This window comes from Littorina saxatilis, unplaced genomic scaffold (genome assembly GCF_037325665.1).
Source record: "Littorina saxatilis isolate snail1 unplaced genomic scaffold, US_GU_Lsax_2.0 scaffold_1523, whole genome shotgun sequence".
Taxonomy (NCBI): domain Eukaryota; kingdom Metazoa; phylum Mollusca; class Gastropoda; order Littorinimorpha; family Littorinidae; genus Littorina; species Littorina saxatilis.
The window spans coordinates 17,501-24,982 of record NW_027125739.1 but is presented as its reverse complement, the minus strand read 5'-3'; the positions used below and the strand labels follow the sequence as shown (position 1 = coordinate 24,982).

Here is a 7,482-nt window from a genome sequence, read left to right as displayed (position 1 = left end):
GGGCCGGACTAAGCAAAGAGGAGGGGGGGGGGGGGGGGGGTTGCCAGTGGTGGTCCAGGGGGATGTTCCTCTGCCCCTTGTGGGGGTCAGGGGAAGGGTAGGTCATATTCTGAGATAGGAAAATGGTCGCTCCTTGCATGAAACGGCATAAAATAAACAATAATACATTTTTTTAAATAAGTGAGGTACATGTTTAGGTTGGGGAGTTGCATAACCCCCCCCCCCCCCCCCCGTAGCCCTAGTCCGGCCCTGCATTAATTGTCACTGTATGGTGTGTGTCACTGTGACCAAAGATACATATGCTCTATTTGAGTTCATACAACTTCCAATTCCATTCAAACGTTAACAAAGTGTTGCTTTCTTTCTTTCTTTCTTTATTTGGTGTTTAACGTTGTTTTCAACCATTCAAGGTTATAACAAAGTGTTGCTGGTATGCGACTGAACATGTTCTATTAGGAAAGCAAAGCAAATTCCGGTGTACATAGTGGTCAACATAAAAACAATCAGACGCATCGATGCAAGACATTTATCAAGTGGCTGACAATTGATTTTGAAATGAAAACTGTTTGCAAAATATATCGCTGTCAAAATTATATTTTGAACAAGTACATAAAGGAATTAGGTTTGAACCATAGCAAAATGAATATGTTTAAATTTTTCATGTTGCAGACTTAAATTTACATGGACTCATGAAAATACAGAACAGGCACTGAACAAGCCATGTGATACAATACTGAACCAAATAGGAAGAGAAGTACATTTTAACGACAGCAGATTTTAACACAAAAAATCGACACCTAAGACAACAATCAAGAAGTTCAAATTCAATGTACATGCACTTGATCAGATGGGATAGTTTGTACTGCATGAAGAAAGATCATACACAACACACTACAGAGATCCTTCCTGATTGTTCTCAACATTGTATGTTTTCAGCTTTTTCCTCAAACTCCTTTCTTTCCATGTGCATTTCATTTTGTCCAACATTGCATGTTTTCAGCTTTTTCCTCAGTCTTTTCTTTCCATGTACATTTCATTTTGTCCATCATTGTCTTCAGTTTGTGGTGGAGTCTTATTTAAAAAAAACAGAACATTTTGCAAAGTGTCTTCTTGAACAGCTTGTGAAAGATCAAATGAATACAAAGTGTCATAAAAACACACCGGAACAGCATCACTGTTCCTGCATGGTTCAATAAAGTCATCTGCTTTTGCCTGTGTGTTGATGCACAGGTTTCCCAGAAAATATGTTCCATGGACATCAAATCACCAAAGGGAAGTAAAGTAATCGCTCTTTATGCATACGACATGTGTAATAGATTAAGCGAGAGTTGTACGGAACCTTTTCTCCTGGCACGAGAGGATGAAAGTCGCTTGTATATTTCAATGCTTGTTATTCTCTCAGGTGCCAGGAGAAAAGGTTTTGTACAACTCTCGCTTACTCTATTACACGGTCATGTCGTATGAATAAAGAGCAATTACTTCCCTTTGGTTATTTGATATCATCAACGCTTTGCCTCATTCTGTTTAAGATTTCTGCTTTGTGTTGCATGGACAGACACATCTGCAATACATTGGGCTTGACAAAGGTCAGTTTGCCCTTGTTCAGCATGCTTGTCATGTCAGGGGTGTTTTCACTCTTTTCACTGTAGGATTCAGGTGCGCAAGTCAGGGCTTCCAAACACTGCAATTTCTCATCTCTGTACGCACTCTTTTGGAGACACCAAACTCTCTGTTTTAGCTTTTTGGCAACACATCCTCCAACATACTTTGCATTGTCCTCTTCATCCTCTTTGATTTCTAATGCACTTACTGGTTCCCTAGTTTTTCTTCATAGGCCTTTAAGACACCAACAGTATAAACATGTTCAAGGCAATCCAGGCTGAAACTGCAGGGGATACTGTCAACTCAGTAATGCCTGAATGCTGGGTTGAAAAAGCAGAGTAGTACCTGGCCCACGCCTTCTCCTTGGCAGCATTCCCAACCTTGCCTCAGGGAACTAGGCAGTCATGAAGAAGCAGAAGTTTCTCTTCCAGATCTGCACCTAAAACACAGAAAATAAAATATTATAAATAAAACAACACACAAATATAGCAGAAATCAACCCAAGAGTGAAACTGAAGATGTAGATGCATGCACACAATCAAAACCAACAACACACGACAACAACCCAAAACTACACTTTACATGAATGGATGTGAACATATTAAATTTTTTATTCCATTTGTCGTTATAGAACGTGTTGACAAACCACTTTCATGAATCCTTATCATGTCTTTCAACTATGACATGTGCTATCAATGATCCTAAAAAACACATGAAATATTGTAGTGGCAGGCATGTACCTAAAATATTTGTAAACAGTAGCCTCTCTGTGCAACGAAGCAGTATTTTTGCTCGAAAACTATGAATGAAAGTGATCTTTCAGGTACTGGGACTTTGCAAGCTGATTTTTTTATATCGCCTTACTCAAAAACTTACTTTTCAATTACTGAATTGGTCGACAAGCCCTCTGAGCTCCGGCGAAAGGCAGTTGTCATTCTTGGTAGATCATGCACAAGCGTTCTGCAATAAAGCATGCAATTTAGAAGTGACAATGAATTTAAAAACAACAGAAGACATCAAGCATATATCAAAACAGAATTATGCTGGAGGGGAAAGAAAACAAATATATTGCACTGATCTTTTTGATGTGTTGATCTGACTTCAGTTCCTGCACCATTTTTAACTTCCATGCATGATGTACATTCAAATCAATCAATGGTTCAGTTATAATATATCACTTATCGGTTATTTCTTGAATATCTGTTGTTCCAGTTCTAAATTTTCATAGTCTTTTACATAGATCTGTCAATATTTTTACTTACTTTTGGCAATTCTTGGAGTTTCTTTTGTGGTGATGCTGTCATCTTTTCAGCGATTGAGATGTCGGTACTTTCCCCCTGAAAAAACAACAACCATGGAATAGAAAGGGTATCTATAAATCTACAGCCGAATTTCTAACATTCAGAAATTGTTCTGTTGCAAATTTGTCGGTTCGCTGAGCTAAAATAGTGGCCGATGTGAACGAGAATTCTGCAGAAAAACGATCTGCTGATCAGCTTGAGTGCACAGCTTCGGATTTACCAGTGTGTCAGATGCTCTCGCGTTTCAAGTGTTAAAAACAAAAATAATGACGTGCCGTCCACAATCAATCTTTATTGTTGATTCACATGACTCATTTCAATCATCAGCAATGATCTTTTTGTATTGCTTTGTTTGCTTTTCACATACCTCAGTCACAAACTCCACCTCCCCTTCGAAATTCTCCTTCTTCTCCATGTGTTGAAAGACTGCACCGGAAGTAAAGTTACTGTCAAAACCTCTCGCAGCCGCAGACGGGAGTTCGAAACAGAGCCAGCGTTGGCGCGCGCGCAGAGTTGGCGATCCTGTCAAGGGATATCTATGGTCAATCCGAAGAGAAGCTATCGTACTAGGCCCTAGGCCTAGGTGACATTTCGTCAAGTTCCACTCCCAGTTTGCCGACTCTATGGCCCTCCCCCCGCCAAACTGCTGCACCCGGTGGCAGGGAAAGCAGTTCGACTTAAGGTGACTGCAGGGCAAGTTCAATTTTGCAAGCTAAAAATAAATGTTCTACTTCCTTGTCAGTCTAGATCTGGAACTCATGAAACAGCACTATTCAAATCCCCATAAAGTGAGCTGGTGTTTTTCTAGATCTAAGCATCGACCGAATTCAATAGAAATGTTCCTTGCATGGCATAATTATTTACCTAAATCTGTTATTAAGTTTGTTGAAAATCAAAGTATTCGTTTTTTGTTTGTTCGCGTGTCTGGTTTTTGCTTAGTCGATTAGCTTACACGATGTGTGGCTTTTTATTTTGTAAGGGTGGTTTAGCATGTATAAAATGAGACCTAGACCACATACGCCATGAAAGTAGAGTTCCCCGTTCAATACCAAGATTGCCAGTATTGATATTCAGACAACTTTTGGATAAATGTGTGGGGCTGTGGTGTTGCAGTGGTAGATTGTTTGCACGGGTATGTAGGTAGGTACGTGTACATCCGTGTGCTTTTGTGCAGGCATTTGTGAAGCAGGAACATGCAACATTTTTGACAAACATCAGGGTTGTGTGTGTGTGTGTGTGTGATAAAACCAACTAAGCTTACATCCAGCACAAAAAGCTTCAGCTCTACTTCACCAGTCAAAGACAAACGCATTGTTTTATTCAGCTTTTGACACATATATTCACTCGATCAGAATCGAACCCTCTTCGTGAATATTTTATTTCAGAAAAAAATAACATATTGATTCTACACAACAAATGGTATTGCTATATGCTATGAGTATGAACGATGAAGACTAGCAACCGAGACAGATGAGGCATCAAGTTTCTTAGCCTTTTAGCCTCTTATGTTGCATACATGTCATTTGTTTTTAATTTTTATCTCCTGATAACTGACCAGAAAGGTACGTACAAACATCGATTCTGCAACTACCTCGTAAACTTTTCGATCGCTAATACACCAGAACTTGATACAGTATGCAACACTCACAGGCTTGATTACCTGTTGCATTGAAACGACAGAAGGAATTAAAAGACTATGTAACTGAGAGGAACCGATGTATTCAAGTTCAGAACGAAGCAGTTTCTGCCTCGGAGCCTGTATCTCATGCCATGGAGCCACTAGAAGAGAAATGTCTGGCGTAGTTTGACCCAACAGACAGAGAAGTCAAGGGGGGTAATCTATCGACAGCAGTTGTATTGCTGGTTTGTATTTGATCTTACAAACCATTCTTATTAACTTGTATAAATAGTTTATCGCTTCAGTAAACACTCATCTATTTTGAAGATTACGTAATTTTCAACAACAAAAATTAAAAAAAATTCGCAATTCAATATTTCACGCAAATTTTACTAATCCGCAAACAATTTTGCATGAACAAGTGTTATGTTAGGGAGAGAGTACGAGTGCGTAGTTAGACATATTTTGAGTGGAGTAGCAAAAATGCTTTAGCCATGTACTAATTATGTTATTGAACTGCTTAGCGGAGATTTCCAGATCAATCATACGGCGGTGAAAGACTGGTCTCTAGTACGGTCTATACTTACAAAATATAAAAATAAACAAACAAACCAACACAAAAAAGGTTTGTGTTGCACGTAGGATTTAAGTATTTAATTGAATAGAAAAGGCAACATCGGAATAAAAACAAATCTCGTGGTTCTCTTGTCAAGGAGTATGCACAGAATATGAAAGAAGATTGTGGAGTAGGCTGCTTTCTATTCTACTGCTCTAAATTAGCAAGAGGCAAGCTTTACAATGCTATTCACACTAGGATGCAAAGCATTCAGTGCTAAAGCTCTCAAATCACAATAGTTACAAGACAAAACACACTTCTTGGGGCTACAAGAAATGTTAATATTTGTAAGCACACAATTGGACACATTTTTGTAAATATTTTTTATTGCCTCCCTTGAATAAAACTTATTAAAAAAAATATTCTGAGAAAAAAAGTTATACTTAAAAGCAAAGCTATCAAGAAATAGGTAGACAACCCGTGTAGATACCTTTATTCTTAAGACATTTTATTTTTGGAGGATGTCACTATGCAATTTTACAGATTTAAAAAAAAAAGCTTTAGATGATCTCCCTTGAACAAACATTTCTTGTTTTTACTATGTGTTAGTTTTAAGGGTATATAGAAGAACAATAAAGAAAAAATGCTGCAAATTGACTTGGACGTATTTACAATTTAATTAAACAAAATGTTTCAAATTATCTGATAATGAAATTCTACATTAAAATTAAAGCAGATCTAGGGACTTGTGCACAACATAAAACATAAGGAACTATGATCTGCATTGCTTGTTATGATGATAATGGCTGGCACCTGTCGACCGACTTGCACGCCATAATTCTATATGTTTTACTATGCGCCCTGCATGTCAATGGTCTTTCTCTGGGTGGCTCGATTCTGAGGAGATAAAGAAAATGCATTTAGTGCAAGCAGTACATAATGACAACACACATACAATTACTTAAAGCAGCTGCTGGTTTCAGAGTATTTAGTTAAAGGCCCACCCCAACTTGTTTGCCTCAATGTCGCAGATTTGGTCAGACTTTCACAATGAGTAAGATAACAAATTTAACAATGTTTTGATTTAAAAAAAAAATAGTATTCATTTTTGTTGTTTTCGGCCCCATTCACTGGGAATCTTACTCAAGGACAAGGATTTTTCTTAGGAATATTTGTATGTGAAGCTTCCAAGCCCTAGCTTCAGAAACGACCAAGAAACCCTCAATAATGGATTTTGTTGTGCATAGTGATGGCTATCCAACCGAGTGGCGGAGCACTGGTGAATCCTTTCATTCTCCTGATTGCTTGATTCTGAAATGACATTGTGGAGTTGGTAGTTATGTGAGTGTGTAGTGCCTGCTCTTCGTTGTTTAGTCGGGGGGGGGGGGGGGGGTATTGAATCATATGATCATAAAGTAAGACTTCACTGTGATGTGCAGAGATTTAGTCAGGTACACAACATTGCTATGCTATCACGAAATTAGATGTTCTATCCTCTAGATGGGCTACACAACTACATCAGATGTCATGGTTGGGTTTTCGCAAGTCAGCAACATGTTTTGAAGTTCTCATTGGGTAATCACGGCTGACATCAAACACAGAAAAGGTGGAAAAAACATAAATCAATGAACTCACCTTCCCTGCATTGTGATACTAGCCATATGGGTCTGCCGAAGTAGCTCCTGCACATATTGAATTAAGTATTCATGTTATTGTTAGGATCACACTTTTTTCTGGTACATGTATATCAGACTGGAAAGTTTCTCAAGGCTTGAAGAATTCAAGAGCTTGCCTATCCCCAATAAAAAAAAAAATTTAGTATGCAAGTATTTTCAGGGTCTCAAGGTTTTAATATGAAGTCTGTTCCTCTGGGGTCATGGAGAAACAAATTACAAATGAGAACATACTGTTACACAACAAATTCCGACCAATTTAGGACACACCATAACATAACATAACTCACAAACAAACAACAGCAATACAATAATTAGTCTGCAAATACCTAAACGTCGTTCACACTAGGTATACAAAAATAAAAAAGCACATTCAGGCAGGTTTGACAAGTAGACCATTCCAGCTGCTGTTCCAGACCAAAGGCCATGTTTCCCCTTACTCTGTGATTGTAATCATAATTATTGTTTATGAATGACTTCAGTTTTTCTAAGTAAATCTCTCGTTGTAATTACTGGTAAATGCATTATCCCAATTAAGATATCCTCACATCTAACCTGCGTAAACTTCATTTCAAGGGTTTTAATTTTTTTTTAGCTGGCCAAGAAATTATAAGCATTCCTCAATTATGTTCCTGTTAGACTCAATGAGCTAATTTTATAAAAAATAAAAATAAAAAAAGGTAGCATCTTATAATATTCTCACGTGAATTATAGCTAATCAGAAAACTAGTA

The 7,482-nt window shown here is 37.9% G+C and overlaps 2 long non-coding RNA genes across 3 annotated transcripts; both read right to left on the bottom strand.

Annotated features, from left to right (window-relative positions):
* Positions 1–357: 357 nt before the first annotated feature.
* On the bottom strand, positions 358–3,451 carry LOC138954206 (uncharacterized). Of its 2 annotated transcripts, XR_011451751.1 has the most exons (4): positions 3,271–3,451; positions 2,865–2,939; positions 2,479–2,562; positions 358–2,041 (listed from the first exon to the last, which is right to left on the bottom strand). It is a non-coding gene; the product is annotated as an uncharacterized lncRNA (long non-coding RNA). The 2 variants fall into 2 exon arrangements; XR_011451750.1 differs by lacking the exon at positions 3,271–3,451 and having other exon boundaries at positions 2,865–3,252.
* Positions 3,452–4,186: 735 nt separating this feature from the next.
* Positions 4,187–7,291, bottom strand: LOC138954207 (uncharacterized). Its single transcript, XR_011451752.1, has 2 exons — positions 6,713–7,291; positions 4,187–5,974 (listed from the first exon to the last, which is right to left on the bottom strand). It is a non-coding gene; the product is annotated as an uncharacterized lncRNA (long non-coding RNA).
* Positions 7,292–7,482: the final 191 nt, after the last annotated feature.